The 17,773-nt window shown below is 37.8% G+C and overlaps 1 protein-coding gene across 7 annotated transcripts in view; it reads left to right on the forward strand.

The window, feature by feature from the left end:
- Positions 1-17,773, forward strand: part of TBC1D5 (TBC1 domain family member 5) — a 532,640-nt gene that overhangs the window by 180,465 nt on the left and 334,402 nt on the right. The window lies entirely within an intron of this gene.

Raw genomic sequence — 17,773 nt, forward strand, 5'->3', positions numbered from 1 at the left:
AGAACAGTATGGAGGTTCCTTAAAAAACTACAAATAGAACTACCATATGACCCAGCAATCCCACTACTGGGCATATACCCTGAGAAAACTGAAATTCAAAAAGAGTTATGTACCAAAATGTGCATCGCAGCTCTATTTACAATAGCCCGGAGATGGAAACAACCTAAGTGCCCATCATCGGATGAATGGATAAAGATGTGGCACATATATACAATGGAATATTACTCAGCCATAAAAAGGAACGAAATTGAGCTATTTGTAATGAGGTGGATAGACCTAGAGTCTGTCATACACAGTGAAGTAAGTCAGAAAGAAAAAGACATACCGTATGCTAACACATATATATGGAATTTAAGAAAAAAAAAATGTCATGAAGAACCTAGGGGTAAGGCAGGAATAAAGACGCAGACCTCCTAGAGAATGGACTTGAGGTTATGGGGAGGGGGAAGGGTGAGCTGTGACGGGGCGAGAGAGAGTCATGGACATATACACACTAACAAACGTAGTAAGGTAGATTGCTAGTGGGAAGCAGCCGCATGGCACAGGGATATTGGCTCGGTGCTTTGTGACAGCCTGGAGGGGTGGGATAGGGAGGGTGGGAGGGAGGGAGACGCAAGAGGGAAGAGATATGGGAACATATGTATATGTATAACTGATTCACTTTGTTATAAAGCAGAAACTAACACACCATTGTAAAGTAATTATACCCCAATAAAGATGTTAAAAAAAAAATTTGTGCTTCTATAATCAAGTTAATCAAAATCAAAATGCATATTTCTCCACATCCTTATCAACACTAGGTATTATCCACCTTTTTTTATTTGGCAAATTTGATGAGAATTACATCTAGATATTTTAGCTGACATTTCTTTAATTATGAGTGGGGTTGTATATTATTTTATGTTGCACACACACACACATCCCCCCAAAGTATTCTTATATACAGTAGCATTTCATTTTGCTGTGAGCTACCTGATGCTCTCCTTTATTCATTCATTTAACTCTTTGAGTTTTATTTTTCTCATGTGCTTTTTGAAAAGAGGACTGTTACCCTTCTTACCCACTAGATGGTTGGGATGATCAACCTTTTTTTCATTACTGCTTCCCTAAAAAAAATCTTTAAAAAAATGTCCCCCTAATCATCTTCCTTTCACAGTGACGTTTTAGTACCACAGATGTACACAGATGCACTGCGTGTCTGTTTATGTACTGTGGCCTGTTGGAGGGCCATAAGCCATTGTAATATCTAACATTTCCCCCCACCCCACCCCAATAACCAATTTTCATCCCCTCAAGGACAGTGTCACTCCTGTTGAGATCACATGGTATATGTGAAAGTTTTCATAAAGTGCTATTCATATATAAAGCTTTGTTGTTAATAATTTGCATTTTGTGTGCTATAATATTATGTGTCTGTTCTGCAGCTGCCTTTTTCTCATCACAGATTTCCCTTTTGCAAACCTAGGCATTTACTATTTTGCTGTTCATTTTGCTGCCTTTGGAACAATCTTTCTTGAGTTGACCTCTGCTCAGCTCTCTCTGCCCATCTGTGCCAGTCAAAATGTTACTCTTCCTTCAGAGCCTGTCCTGGATAAGTTCGCTTTCTCCATGAAGTCTATTTAGTCCCTTGTAATTATCCCTTGACCTTTTAGGGTCAGAGCTCTTTTAATATATCTCCTTTGCTATGACATTCTGTCTTTTATTACCAGGTCTATATATTTTCCATATTCTACCTCCTGACAGATTGTTAGTGTCAAGATAGCAAGGATGTTGTCTCTTTTCCTTCTTTATTCCCTTAGGTTCCTTTCCCAGTGCCACTGTACATAGTGCGAAGCCAGGAGGGACATCTTGCAATGAATTTTTTTGTTTGTTTGTTATTAATGAATTTCTAAAAATCTGAATTCATGTCGCAGCCACTCGGTGTGTGACCTTGGGCTGAGATCCTTAACCTGGGAGCCTCAATATCCACCTGTACAAAATAGGGATAATAATGCCACCTTTTTGATAAGACTGCTGAGGAGGTTGAATGGCATAATAACATAAAGCATAGTGTCTGGAGTTTGGTAAGCATTCAGTTAAATATTAATAATCATCAGTTCTGCAAACATTTCTTAGCACAGAGAAAGACATTGAGGAAAGTATTATCGTAATTATTTCTGTTTCTTTCTTGTTCAGGAGCATAATCTGTTGTTCATTGTACCATATGTGCACAGGGAAAATGTGGTTTTCTTTAAATCGGTTTTTTCCAGAATGCATCCTGCAATATAATTCACCATATGGGAACCATTTAAAGTATACCTGAATAATAATATAATGTGCATTATACTTTTGTTTTTCAGTACTGTATTAGAATTATTGTATATCCATGATTTTTAAAAAAATTCTATAAATCATTAAGCAAAAGACAGCCCAGTTGAGAACTGGGCAAAAGCTATGAACTGTCAGCACTCAGAAAAGGAGACTCAAATGGCCAGTAAACAGATATGAATGGTTCCTTTTATTTGTCACCTTGACTGGGCCATGGGCTGCCCAGGTATTTGCTCAGACATTATTGTGGGTATTGCAGTGAGGGTGTTTTGGATGAAATTAATATTTAAACGGGTAGGAAGCAGATTGGCCCCCACAATGTGGGTGGGCCTCATCTAATCAGTTGAAGGCCTGAATAGCACAAAAGGCCGACCTTTCCCCCAAGCAAGAGGAATTCTACAGTGCAATGACTTGGACTTCATATACATCATCATCTCTTCCTGCCTTTAAACCAGAACATTGTCTCCTCCTGTCTGAGAGGCTAGAACATTGCCTCTTCCTGAATCTCCAGCCTACTTACCCATTTTAATGATTGAACTTTCCAGGTTCCATAATCATGAGAGCCAATTTCTTTATAATAAATATCTCTCTATATATATCTTTATATAAATATATACTATTTTACATAAATATATACTATTTTATATAGTATGAAGTACTCTGTTGGTCTCCTATTGGTTCTGTTTCTCTAGAGAACCCTAATAAATGAAAATATTTTCAATCAAGTAGTCAAGGAGATGCTCATTAAAACCACAATGAGATACCATTTCATACCATTCAGACTGACAAAAAGTGAAATGGCTCATGGTACTAAGAACTAGGGACTCTCCCACATCAACACGTAATTTGGAACAGTGACTTTGGATAGGAGTTTGACAATATTTTATTAGAGTTAGCGATGGGCAAAGGATTTAATCCAGCAATTTCAGTTTTAAAATTTCAGTTTAGGGCTTCCCTGGTGGCGCAATGGTTGAGAGTCCACCTGCCGATGCAGGGGACACAGGTTCGTGCCCCGGTCTGGGAAGATCCCACATGCCGCGGAACGGCTGGGCCCGTGAGCCATGGCCGATGAGCCTGCGCCTCCGGAGGCTGTGCTCCGCAATGGGAGAGGCCACAACAGTGAGAGGCCCGCGTACCACAAAAAAAAAAAAAAAAAAAAAAAAAATTCAGTTTAGAGGTTTTAAAATCTAGTAAAATTACTAGGTTTGTCCTCAAAATAAGATTACATTAAACGTTAAAGTATATCTCAAAATTTAGTTTTGTGTTCACATGCTTCTAATGAAAATCGTTTTATGATCCATTTTCATATTTGGTTGCTTATTTAACTATAGATGCGTGTATGTGCCCTGCCATGTGGGCTCACAATTGCTGTTTTGCCCAAAATTCTATAGTGTACTTAATAAAATTATTTTTGAAATGAGACGGTTTAAAGAAATATATCAAGAATTTCACTCACCATGTCCAATATTAAATTCTAGTAGTAACGTTTTCATACTTTTTTTTCTTTTTTGGTGCTAAGGCTCTCTGTCAGTAAGTCACTAGAAAAATTTTGTAAGGAATAATGCTGGTGTTCCAAGGGATGTACATGCTATATATAAATAACACATATTATATTAGAAAGCAAAGTATTAGTTTCTGAATATGAGAAAGAGAATAGGCCATACAAGTGTATTTTATAATTAAACTCTGTAAATTTACTGCTTTGAGTACTTATATTAAGTTACCACATTTAAATAAGTAGTGACCTTTCTCAAATATTTGGTTAAAAACTTAGAGCTTTACACAACTTCAGCAGAATCTTCCTACTGTATTAAGAGTAATTGGCCATCTTAATCTTTTACTTGATTTTGTAGGATTTAAAATCCTGGAAATTTAAAATATACCTTTATAGTTTTAAAAGTTATAGCATAAAAACATTTCTTTGCTAAGGAAGACTGTGTAAAAATGTACACATGCAAGTATATTTGGGCTCGTGGGGGGAAATTATTTGGTTTTGAAAGCCTCTATTTTGATAGGAAAAAAATTACTTGTAATAATAACACTTAAAGTGCTTGATCCTGTTTATTAGAAGCTAATTAGAAACTAGGACAAAATTTCCAGGCCTGACACAGTTTTCAGGGCCTTCAGATATCTATATATCTTGTTCAGTATATAAATAGCACATTGTAATTCCAAATGACTGTGTCATTGTTTTACAAATAGGAAAGCATGGCGTGAAGTTTGTCATCTACTTTTAAATTGTTTACTGAAGTTTAGGAGCAAATTATCAAAGTCTTAAAAATTATACAATGATTTCATTTAAATCTGTATGGCAAGAATTATACATATCTAATTTAATGTATTTTTAAACATTTTTTTGTGGTATTCAATGAAATTTTGGAGCTAGCGTGCTGCTATCTTCTGCCTAAAGCATGTACATAGGAAGGAGAGGTATCTATTTTTGCTGGTGAAATTCTCTGGTGATTGGGATAGGATTTGTGTAGTCCCTGTGTACCCACATCACTATCTGTGTATTTATACAGTTTTGTTAGTTGTACCCTTTGGTAAACCCTTTCAGGCCTTCATTGGCTCTATATGGAGTTCATGGAATTAATTTGTTTTTTAGTATGCATTAATGTCTTGAAACTTTTTTTAGTATAGTCACAGCGTTTGTGACATCAAGATATTATGTGAGTGCTACGTATTGTCTTCTGTCTTTATAATTAGCCCTTTCTTCTTTATCCATCTTCCATTTTGTCAGTGCTTGAAACTTTCCCTCCCATAAAAGTGAAACCTAAATATTTTAATTCTTATTTTGAGAGCCTATAATGTTTACATTTTTAAGCTACGCATATATATCAGTGTTTTTACATGGACATCTAAATGGTTTTGGTGTTAGAACACATACAGAAGTTACATGCACACGTATCTTTTGGGTAAAGATGAAACAATTACAATCAACCTGGATATCAAAGATTCTGAGAGAAGCCCTCAAGTCATATTCATTATTTTATGGTAAGTTTTAATATTTTAAATGATTGCCATTTTCTGTGATCAATTATATAAAATCTGTATATATTTATATGTCATCAAGTTGGGGAATTGGAGTTTTTCTTGCCTCTATTAATAATGATGATCTTCTACTATAACTGAAACATTTTCATGTTCATATTGAGGCTTCTTGGTTCTCATGTGGAAGCTTAGACTACACGAGAAAATAGGGTAGTCCCTTTTGAAGTCACTAATCAGTTAAATTGGCAGTTTTCGTATGGAGTATAACTTGTCTTCACATTACACATTATTGAATAATTATTTTAAATTTAAGGCTACGCTAAGAGCTTATCATACCTTAGATTCTTGTGCAGTATCAATCATAGTTAACATTTATAATACACAAATGAGAAGATTATATATTTGAATAAGAGTGGTCTCAACAAATTAACAAAGTCCAATTTTCTTTGGATTTTTTATTTCTAAATGCACCTCCTCTCAGGGGTAAAGATAATAATCTCAATATAAGAATAGTCCTGTACTCTCTTTCCACTCAGGAGGGTCCTCGGTGGCTCCTGGATTTTTGTCAGGATGTTTCATTTTTCTGCCATTTAGTAGCTGATGATTTCCATTAAGACATTTGTTTGTTCATTTGTTTATTGTATTTTTTTTATAGCCCCTTTTCTTAGGACAATTGAAAAACAAGTTCCCGTGGCTGGAGCTGTCCATTTTTGCAGTATATTTTGGTCTTTCCCATTAGCAATCAGATAGCAGCTCTGGAAAAACAACTCTTTCCTGCCTGAGGGTGAGTTCTTTGGGGATCTCACCTTTTGAGAGTTCTGGTCTCATTTAATCCTGGAGCTCCTACAGTGGATATACCACATATTTTCCCATAAATACTTGTCTTCATTTATCTACTTGTAGGGTTGTCAGATAAAATACAGGATGCACAATCAGATAAGTAATGAATACATTTAATTTAAGCATGTTCCAAATATTGCTTTTGTTGTTTTTCTAAAATTCAGATTAAAATGGGCATCTGTATTTTTATTTTTATTATTTCAATTGATTAGTTAATGCTAAGGCTGGCAACCTATTTCCTCAGCTTTTTTCTCACTAAACTTTGAGCCCCTTGAATGAAAGGGGGGGCAGTTATACCCTAATTCATCTGTACCTAGTTTTCCCCTCCCCATGGTAGTCTAGTGATTTTTACTGGCTGAAAGAGTTGGCTCTCTAATCAACTGTAAATTTTACTTTATCTGAGTGTTCATAAAGCAACTTTGCTCAACTGAGTTTGCCCTTTTATGCGAATTGAATTCATTGAAAAAATTCATGTTTCAAAGAATAGTTGCAGATCTCAACCTTAATTAAAAAAATTCCATCTCCCCTTCTCTTCCTTTCGTCATCTCTCTTCCCCTTCTCTTTCCAGCTCTTACTATAATTAGCAGCATTAACAGCAAATGTTTGCTTTAGTTAAATTATTCAGAATATTTATTTTACTTGTCAAAGGTTAGATCAGGTTGTTGTTTGAACTGGTAATTAAATGCAGTCTAATATGCTCTCATATTTATATGCACTATAGGCTTGGTTCCTCATCATTCTGTATAATTTTATGATGTTCAAGGCTGACATTTCAAAAAGGTTTTTGATTTTGTGGAAAAGGAAACATTCTGAGTAATCTAGTTTGTTATCTGATGTGAGAATGTCCAGAGTTATGGTTGGAAGTGAGTGTTACATTTCAGTGCTGTTGTAACATACAGTATCACAGTGGTAATTTTCACCAAGTACTATATAGAATTAAGCTCACTGCTTATTGAATTTGCGTTTCTTATGAGGAACAGTGCTGTGGTACTTGGCCCCTAGTAGGTATTCAACATGTATTTGTTAAATGAGTGTTTTAGGTCATATTAAACAGTATGGGGCATAGCTCAGCTCTTGTAGCTCAGTGTAATTTAAGACAGCATTTGTTCCTATGACATACTGTGAGGCCCTTTTAAGTCATTTCAATTTGTATGCTTATGCATAGGAGCAAGTATAATTCAATTAGTCCTCATATCTGGGAATTATACTAAATGGTGTCTTGGGTTTTGTTGATTCATTGAATAATGATTTTTGCAAGTGCTTGTATATTCGTACCTTGGAGTATAGATGAATAAAACACGTCCTCTCTCCTTAGAAAGAGTAGAGGTTAGTGGAAAACCAACCATTATACTGAAGAATGGTTCACTTTAGTGTGGAGTTGTACACAAGGTAAATGGGTGTCTGAAGCAAGGTGGGGGAAGGTGACTTTTGAGCTGAATCTTAAGGACAGGTAGCAGTTGGTTGAGCAAAGAGGGCGAGGAAAGTAATGCCAGATAGAGGAGCCATATGTATGGAAGTTTTGAGGGATGCAGTTTTGTATAGCTGAAGAAAGAGTAAATGTGGAGAAGCCACAGCCCGCGTTCTCTCCTCTTTACCTAAAGTTATTCAGTAGCTTCCACTGTCCTTAGGAAACAGCCCAGAATCTTAGTGTGGTCTGTAAGTCAAGCTTTATACATGTAGTCTCCACTTACTTACTGAGCCTGACTCCTCAGGACTCTGAATGGAACGTGCATGTCCTGCGTCTCCGCTGAGCCCTCCCACAGGATGTTTCCCTGCCTCCCTCTTCCTGGTAATTCTTGCTCTCTACTTGCAGTCTGCACCACTTTTACTTAGTAGAAGTATCAATATAACCTTAAAAAGATGTAGTTAATCATACATCTGCTATCTTATATAAAAAATGTTAATACTGATTATTATTGTCAGTAAACTACAACGCAGAACCTTGGTTCCACTACAGGTTTTGGTATGTGTTCCCACACGTGATCTTATTTAATTCTCATGTTAGTCATGAGATAGGTCTTACATGAAATTAACAAATAGAAAAAACATCTTTTAGCTAGAATTTAATTTCTTCTGAAGAGAAAGATAATTGAGATAATTGAAATAAAAGGAAAAAAATCTTTCAAAACAAGAGGAGATACAGAGTTAGTTGTATAGCATACCTTCTTTGTGTTTGTGTATTTTTAATAAAATTGGCTTAAAAGATTAGCCACAAGCTATCATCTACTTGATGTCAAATGTAAACCAGATGTTATTCTAAAATACTTTCAAACTCTACTTTTGTCATTGAAATACTATTCCTTTTTTCTTTGTTTGTTTTGGTAAGTTACATAAGGAGACTTAGAAATTCCAGTGGTTAACTTTTGTCAGGAACTTCATTAATTTGATTAATCACAGTCATGGGTTTATGACATATTCTCATCATTGGCCTGTGCGTGGTCCTTTTATTGTTTATTTGTGGGATGGCTAACTTTGTAAAGCTTGCATATGTTGCTAGTTTCTCAGAAATTTCTCAAAATCTAAGCATTTACAGTTGAAATGCAAGGGCTTATGCCAGTTCTCACCCACTGTACTAGTATACTGAGCCGCTAACCTTCTGGTTCCAGCCCTGAACAAGACATGGGTTATTTTTTCAGTAAGTGGTTGGGCTTGACTCACAGAGCACGGATCACAGGTTGGGTAAAATGTGCGGATTTCTTGCCGTCTTTGGTCTTCCCTGGCTTCCCTGGAGCATTTCTAACCAATGGGCAATGTTAAAAGGGAGCAGTTTGGCCACTGTAGAGTGTGGTGAGTGCAGGTGGCAGAAGAGTGTGTGTGTGTGTGTGTCTGTGTGTGGGTGGTAGGGGGGCGGGTTTGGGGGGTGTCTGAGAACCTGTTGGTCTACAGGGAACTTGGGCTCTCTTCTCCCATGCTGTGTTTCTGAGTGAGTCCTGAGCAGCAGCACCGAACGTTTGTTCAGCTGCTGCAGGCTCTCCCAAGAGAGAGCCCAGGGCCTCGTGCTACCTCTCACCTAGAGGGACCGGTCCTTGATTCTTTAGAGTAAATCTTATTAGAGGATCTTCCTAATCTCTAATCCGTTTTATGGGATCTGTCTTCTCAAATATCTTTAATTCTAATCTCTTTCATGTATTTTGTGCTAATATACATCCCTAACATGTACCTAGGAATTCTTGAAAAACTGATTTAAATTAATAACTAACTGGGACTCAAATTAGGTTTCTCATTGTACTTTATTGGATTTGTCCAAACTGTCATCAGGAATGCCATAATAAAAAAAATAAGGGTACCTTACAGGTACAGGAGATACAGAAGTGAATAAAATAGGTAAAGCCTTTGCATTCGTAGAATTTATCACAGGGGGTGATGGACGCTAAACAAAACACGAGTAAGTTTGTACTGTGTGAGGTAGTGATACATATTATAAGTAAAGCTGGGTAATGGGATGAAGAGTAAGGGAGGGTGTGTGCCGAGTGTGGCCCTGTGATCATGGGTCACCTAACAAATGAGGTGACGGTTGAACCTGGACTTTGAAAGGCAGTGTGGGAGAGCCATCTCTGAGGATGGATACCTCACGGAAGTGTTTAGGAACGGAGGAAAGTATTATACAAAGGCCCCCGGCAGCAAGAACTTGCCTAGCACATGTGAGGAGCTGCAAAGAGGCCATTAGGCCTGGAGAGCCTGAGTAGCAGGGGCAGGGGAGCTGTAGGGTAAAAGCTCAGAAGAAGCAGTGCTGGGGGCAAGATCCTGTGGAGTCCGGTGAAGACTTTTTGTTTTCTTCTGAGTGAGATGAGAAGCCAGTGGAAAGCTTTGAGCAGAGGTGAGGCACGAGCTGAGTTAAAATCTGAGATGGATCACACAGGCTGCCGTGGGTCGATGGACCTTAGATGACCAGCCAGGTTGGAAACAGGGAGCCGTATTGGAGGAAATTAAATAGTCCGAGCCGGGGCTGGCAGTGACCTGGGTCAGGGTGGTTGTGGTACAGAACGGCCTAATGCTTGATTTTGTTTGGAAGGTAGAACCAGCAAGATTTGCCAGTGGATTAGATACGCTCCAGGAAAAGCTTTCTGCGCTGCCCTGAATGTGAGCAGATAACTGAAGGATATTAAGGGGCAGAGCGTCCCAGCAGAGGAAATGGGGTTGTGCGAAGACCTAAAGTGGCACTGCGCTGGATTTTTTTTTTTTTTTTTTTTTTTTTTTTTTTTTTTTTTTTTTGCTGTACGCGGGCCTCCCACTGTTGTGGCCTCTCCTGTTGCGGAGCACAGGCTCCGGACGCGCACGCTCAGCGGCCATGGCTCACGGGCCCAGCCGCTCCGCGGCATGTGGGATCTTCCCAGACTGGGGCACGAACCGGCGTCCCCTGCATCGGCAGGCGGACTCTCAACCACTGCGCCACCAGGGAAGCCCCCTGAGCTGGATTTTTGTTTAAGGAATAGAAAGAAGTCCTGTGTGGCCAGAGCATCCCGACCGAGGGGAGAGTGGGGTCAGAGGGTTAGGCGTGGGTCTGGATCCAGGGCCTCTTAACAAGAGTTTGGATTTTATGCTAAGTACGTTGGGAAACAGTTTACAGTGGAAAAAAATCGCATTGGATGTTGTGTGGTAATGGACTGTAGGAGGTGGGTATGCTAGGCTGTGAAATCTGGCAGTAACAGGAAATCTCAGTTGGGTTATACAGTAAGGATTCTGTTACTGCTTATAGCAAGATGGCTAGAGGTAGGGTAAATCTAGGTTGGTTAATCCACTGCTATTAAGAGTCTTTGTAACTGAGAGAAAAACCTCTAGAAGCCTTTGGGCAACTTCCATTCACATCGAATGGCTCATCCCAACCAATCTGACACAGGAAATGGGACCATCATGATTGGCTTGGAACCAATTATAACTACCCCCCTGGGTATCTCTCCGGGAGCACTTGGACCGGAACAAAATTTGAATTTTGTCGGAAAGGCAATCAACACTGTTGACAGCAGCAAGGAAGAATGTAAGCTGGGAGACCAGTTAGGGGGAGGTATTGCCAGAGTGTCAGTGAGAGATGAATCAACAATTAGGGGGTTAGGAGTGGTCACACTACAGAGGGGAAGCAAAAACTTGAATAAAAATTTTTTACTGGGCTTCCCTGGTGGCGCAGTGGTTGAGAGTCCGCCTGCCGATGCAGGGGACGCGGGTTCGTGCCCCGGTCCCGGAGGATCCCACGTGCCGCGGAGCGGCTGGGCCCGTGAGCCGTGGCTGCTGAGCCTGCGCGTCCGGAGCCTGTGCTCCACAGCGGGAGAGGCCACAACAGTGAGAGGCCCGCGTACCGAAAAAAAAAATATATATATATATTTTACTTTCTACTGAAGACTTCAATTACATACCTTCTCTCTGTAAGAAAAATCTGTACTAATGCTATTGACCAAAATGTATTTAGAACAAACGTAGTTCTTCATATTCTAACTACTAGCATTTATTGCTTAATATTGTCCTGTAGGCAGGCTCCTGTGGTCCATCACATGAGGGAAATGCTGCTATGGAGGAGCAGGGAGAAATGACTTCTGGCATTGGTCCACAGAGGAAAAGATAGGTGTTCAAATTATGTCTGGGATTTAGAAAAGTGAATGGGAAAGGCCTCATCAGGAGGGGAAGAGGTATGAATAAAACTGCGGAGGGAGGAAAGTATAGATGTTTTTGTGTAGGCTACTTTGGCCAGAGAGGATCAGGTGATGCTTCTGAGCAGCTGGCCTCCCCTCAGTGATGCTACTTGGAACTGCAGTGATTGGTGTAATATGAATCATAGCATTGCGGGATTTAAGTAATTCACAGTTTTGGCTGTTTGATAGTGACTCCAAAGGTCATGTGGCTTACTCATAAATTATAATTTTGCTGAGGCATATATAAACTCTGTCTGCATCCATAGCTTACTTGTTATTTTCTTTTCTCTCTAGATATGCATTTATTCTCAGATGGTGATTTGGGAGGGCACATATACCCTGTAAATATAAAGGGCCTATGAACTTTTAATCCTAGATTTTGCAAAGCTTGTATGGGAGAAAAGTAAGCTAGAATGCTTTGCCTTACAAGCATACCTCGTTTTATTGTGTTTTGCAGATCGTGGTGTTTTTTAACAAATTTGAGGGTTTGTGGCAACCCTGCGTTGTCAGCTGATAATTAACATATTTTAGCAATAAAATATTTTTAATTAAGGTAAGTACATTTTTTAGACATGCTATTGCACACATAATAGAATGCAGTATAGCATAAACATAACTTTCCAATTCACCAGGAAACCAAAATATTCCAGTGACTCTATTGCGATACTTGCTTTATTGCGGTGGTCTGGAACCGAACCCGCAGTATCTCCAACGTCTGCCTGTGCATTATATTTAACGTAACAATAAAGAAAACTTTTCATCCTATAAATCCTGAGGTGGTTTTGCCACTAACAGCTCTGTGACTCTAAGTTCTCTAACTTCTCTGTGGTTGCCTAATCATAAAAGGGGATAATGAAGAGTGTCTGCCACACAGAGGAATTTGTAAGGTTGAAATGTAAAAGTGCCTAAACAGTGCCTGCTTCCCAATAAATGCTATGTTTTTGCTATTATTATTGTTTAATTAAAAGTACTGTTTTAAGTAACGTTTCTTTGGGTTTCGCAGCCCTACCACTTACTAATAGCCAAGGGATAAATATAAGATCCCCACGGACTTTCAGACGAGTCTCCTCACAGTTGCTCATAGGCTTCTGGATACAACTCAGGCCTCCCCAGGCTTGCACCAAGGGGATTTTTTTTTTTTCGGTACACGGACCTCTCACTGTCGTGGCCTCTCCCGTGGCGGAGCACAGGCGCCGGACGCGCAGGCTCAGCGGCCATGGCTCACGGGCCTAGACTGCTCCGCGGCATGTGGGATCTTCCCGGACCGGGACACGAACCCGTGTCCCCTGCATCGGCAGGCGGACTCTCAACCACTGCGCCACCAGGGAAGCCCCCAAGGGGATGTTTTTTGTTTGTTTTTTGACCAAAATGTTTGATTTGATGTGATGCTTATGCGAAGAGTAGCCATTTATTTCTTTTCCTTGTTCTTAACATCATCATCAGTTTAACGTAATTGACCAAGTTACTGTGACTGTTTTCTCTTTTTATTTTCTTTTTTGCTCATTCTTCCTGAACTCCTAATTGTTGTAGTTCTCTTGATTTTATGAAAAGCTGACCGAATAGCGTAAAGGCTAGAGGTGGTGTCTATACATATAAAATACGGCAATAGCAATGGAAGGCTATAATAAATGAAACGCTTGGTTACTAGGCTGAGCTGCTTTCTCAGTCTTTGCTTTGTGAGCATGTATTCAAGAGAACTCTGAAACCCCGTGAGCATACATGCTGGAGAGCTTTTTGTCAGGCCACTTTAGCTCTTTATAATGCTCAATTTCCTCTTGTGTATATGGTCACAACTGCCACGTTCTATTACTTTATAGCATTTGGATATTGAAAGGCCAAACATATTCCTATTTTGTAATATAAAATATTTAAGACCACCTGTGAGCCTTTCGTATCTTCTACATGTTTCTGATTGTGTGTATCGTTTGTGAATCTGGTATATTTATAGTGGATTGTTTACCCTAAAATTCTTGTTCTAATAGCCTGTTAATTATAAGGATTGAATCTGTGTTAATTTTCTTTTGATCATTGTTCTCAGTGTGTAGACCCTCATTGTAGTCCTATACCTACACTGAGGTATTTAATAGACAGCACTTGAATAATACAATTGTGTGGTTGGTAAAAATGCATTAGGGTTTCAGGATTTTACCAATGGGTGATTTTTAATATTGAATGACGTGTATTAAGATAAACGCTTTTATATATAATTTATTTGGCATTGTAAATGCATTTATCTTGTGAGAAACAGACCCCCTGTTGTCAGATGAAGTATTCTGGAAAGGTTTAGAGTAAATAAATAATAAAACTACTTTGATATACAATCTAACCAATATTAAATATTAAGACTTTCAGATGATTGATTTTAATACTTAATTAACTTATTTAAAGTCCAGTGTAGCACTCTTGCATTCAAGATTGACAGAATTTAAAAATGGAACTTCATCCTTTGTCTTTGTTTTCTTTCTCATTTCTTTTTCTTTCTTCCTTGCTCCTTTTCTACCTCCTTCTCCCCCTTGTAACTTAAGACTTTAAAACATCATTATTCCTGACCATCAAATTTACCTCTAGCTACCAATATTTCTAAATAGAAGTTTTTGTTTTTTGTTTTTTGCCAATTCTACAGGTAATGGTCCATTACTCTCTTAATTACAAAAAATCTAGCTTCTATCAGTTTCTTGCTTTTGTAGGCAAGATGTCATATTTTAGGTTACATACCCATCATGGTGAATGCATGCTACCTGTAACAGTCATTCATGCTGTATGCTCTCACCCTTTTATAATTGTGCTCTGAAAATAGTTCATTTAAGCTCTTTGATATGCTTTTCTTACAAGAGATATCTTTATGTAAAGTAATATTACTCTGTAACTTCAGTGTTTGACTTCTAAGTTTACCATCAGGCAAGAATATAAATGAATGGAGTATGCTTATATGAGCTTTTCTGAATACGGATGTCTTTAGAAGACACAATTCAGAATGCTAATTCTATGCCTATGTAATAGAAACAGTGATAGAATGAATATCAGCTGAAATACGTAGAACTTCAGATTCAGAGAGAATAAACTATTTTTCTAGAGGTTTTGTTTATATGATGCCATTTTAAAAGTGAGAAGTTTTATTCAGCTAACCTTTTGTTTTGTCTGTATCATGCTAATAATTTGAAATTTTCACTTACAGACTGCTTGTGTTGCTTCAGTTTACATGGAAAATAGATTATTCTGAAATTTAGTTAACATACTTTAAGACTATCTTCCAAGCTTTAGTGCTGAACTCCTACCCTTTCATTAAATACTATTTTCACAAGACTTCCCTTCTTTCAGACAGATCACTTTTATCTTAAGATTTAATACTGCAAGAACTAGATATGTGAAGCCACTACAACTGTCCTAAGATTAGTCTGGGATTTTAAATGGCACTTTCAGCCTAATGTGTCAGTTCCTGTGACCAGGATGGCAGTAAAACCACGCTGCACAACCAGTTTTGAGTTTTGTGAATGTTGAGTTCATGTGCAGTAGGAACTTTGTTATTTATAGTAAGCGTAGCAAAGAAGGGATATCTCCTTTCTCAGGTCTTAGAAGGTATATTGCTGTGCTTTCTGAATTAGAAAAAATAAGATTGCTTTTATTTTTTAAAATTCTTTACCATTTTTGTCAGTCAGAGAAATTCTAGAGACAACTTGGCATTATTTAAGAAAACTGAACTCCATCCATTATGGATTTGAGTAGTCATTTACTAAGATACATATTTTTGGTCATTATATATATTTTTCTACATATATGTCTAGCTTCTGTGTAGAGAAGATTAAGGCATAGCAAGTATACAAACATAAGATGCAGTGGTCCACTGTGAGTTTCAAAATGTTTATACCATTTTGACTTTTATAGGGGTTATCTTAAAATCTTCAGACCACAAAAAATTCCCTTAAGTATTTGAATTTTTATTAAATATTTTCTTATAGTCTGATATTCATAGATACAAAATTTATTCAAAATAGTGATTAAAACAAATATAGATACATTTGTTTAAAAACCTTTGCTATTCTGCTTTATTTTTGGTGGTTGTTATAGTCACAGAACACAAATTGGAAAAATTACTTCATATTTGAAAGCAGCGTTGTATTGTGATTTTATAAGGTAATCACAGTAGCAGTAACCAACAAAGTTAAATATTCTTTTATTTTCTAAAAAGCAAAAATAGCCCTTTGTATTTAAAACAACAAAAAACAAAACAGCGCCTACTTAATAAGTTACTTCTGAACTAGATTGTTATTTAAATCTACGATTAAAAGAAAATTAAGGATATTGTCCCAACTTTTTCTTCAACGTATTTCTTGAAAATAACTCATTACTATTCAGCAGGTTTGCTTTACTTGACAATAAAAGCATTTCAGTGACTCAGTTTCAACCTATAGGCATGATTAATTAGCATATAGTAGATGCCTGATTCTCTAGAATGGTTATAGACTGGTATGTTTGGTAAACTTTGTATTCTGTTTATTGGGTGTTACCACAGACATCTCAATTTCTAAAGAATTATTATTAAAGCTAAAATCAGTGAATGACTTGAAGTTAACTTTCTCTAAGGAGTTTAAAAGACCTTAAGTCTCTTTGAGCATCTTGAGTGAATACTTGAACATCATCATGTTGTATTTTATTTTAGCCATAGAGGGGGTTTTTTTTCTTCTGATGTTCCTTTTTGAAATACACTTTGATATCAGTTTCCTTGTTGTTTTTCTATTTCTCATAGAGTTTAAAATATATAACATCTCCTTATTTATATATTTTAGGTATATGAAGTCTAACAGAAGTATATACTATAAAAATGAGAAATGATATGAAAACATAGTATAAGATATTAAAGAAATTTTAAGGAAGTCTGGCAGTTAACTTGCAATACTCATTTCAAATGTTTACCCTTGTATTTTTAAAGAGTATGACAAAGTGTATAGAGAATATGAATTTTACATTAAAATAGTTGTCCATGGTCAAATACAGTTTTGACATGCGTTTAATCAGTTCCACACAGTTTCTTTCTTTCTTTCTTTCTTTTTTTATTATTTGCCAACACTTACAAGTAAAGAGATTTCACATAAAATTCTGGATTTCCAGTTTTTCTTGAAAATGTTGAAGCAGAGAAATGGATGTTCCAATAATTCACAGACCCGGTCCTCTTAGACCGCCTTGTTTTATGCCTCTCTTGTCTGTCTCATTGACTTAACAGGAGCCACGTGTAGTACTGAGTAGAGGGTGAGCTTTGGAGCCAGATAGGATGTGTTCACAGTCTGGCTGTTCAACACTTCCTAGTTGTGTGACTGTAAGCAAATTGCTTCATCTCTCTGTACCTCAGTTTTCTCTTTGGTAAAATGAAAATGATGGTGAAGATACGTCATTGAGTTGTTGGGAGGATGAAATGTTGAGTATATGTGAAGTGTTTAGAGTAGTTTTTGTCATATATTCACTACTTAATAGATGTTAACTGTAATTAATAATGCTTTTTGCCTGACCCCATTAGGTGTTGGCATTTGGTGAGCCTTTCTTCTCCATAGTAGAGGATTTTATTTTTTAACCTGCTCATTCATTTGATCAGCAGAATGTATCAGATTCTATTTTATAATATAATTGCTTATCTACATTTTGCTCTCCTCTACCAGAGGGGCCCCCAACCCCCAGGCCATGGACCAGCAGCAGTCCGTGGCCTGTTAGCAACTGGGCTGCACGGCAGGAGGTGAGCAGCAGACAAGTGAGCGAAGCTTCATCTGTATTTACAGCCGCTCCCCATCACTCACATTACCACCTGAGCTCCACCTCCTGTCAGATCAGTGGCAGCGTTAGATTCTCATAGGAGCGGGAACCTTACTGTGAACTGCACGTGCAAGGGATCTAGGTTGCACATTCCTTATGAGAATCTAATGCCTGGTGATCAGAGGTAGAGCTGAGACAGTGATGCTAGCGCTGGAGAGCAGCTGCAAATACAGATTATCATTAGCAGAGAGGTTTGACTGCATAGAGACCATAAT

This window comes from Stenella coeruleoalba (genome assembly GCF_951394435.1).
Source record: "Stenella coeruleoalba genome assembly, chromosome: 5".
NCBI lineage: Eukaryota > Metazoa > Chordata > Mammalia > Artiodactyla > Delphinidae > Stenella > Stenella coeruleoalba.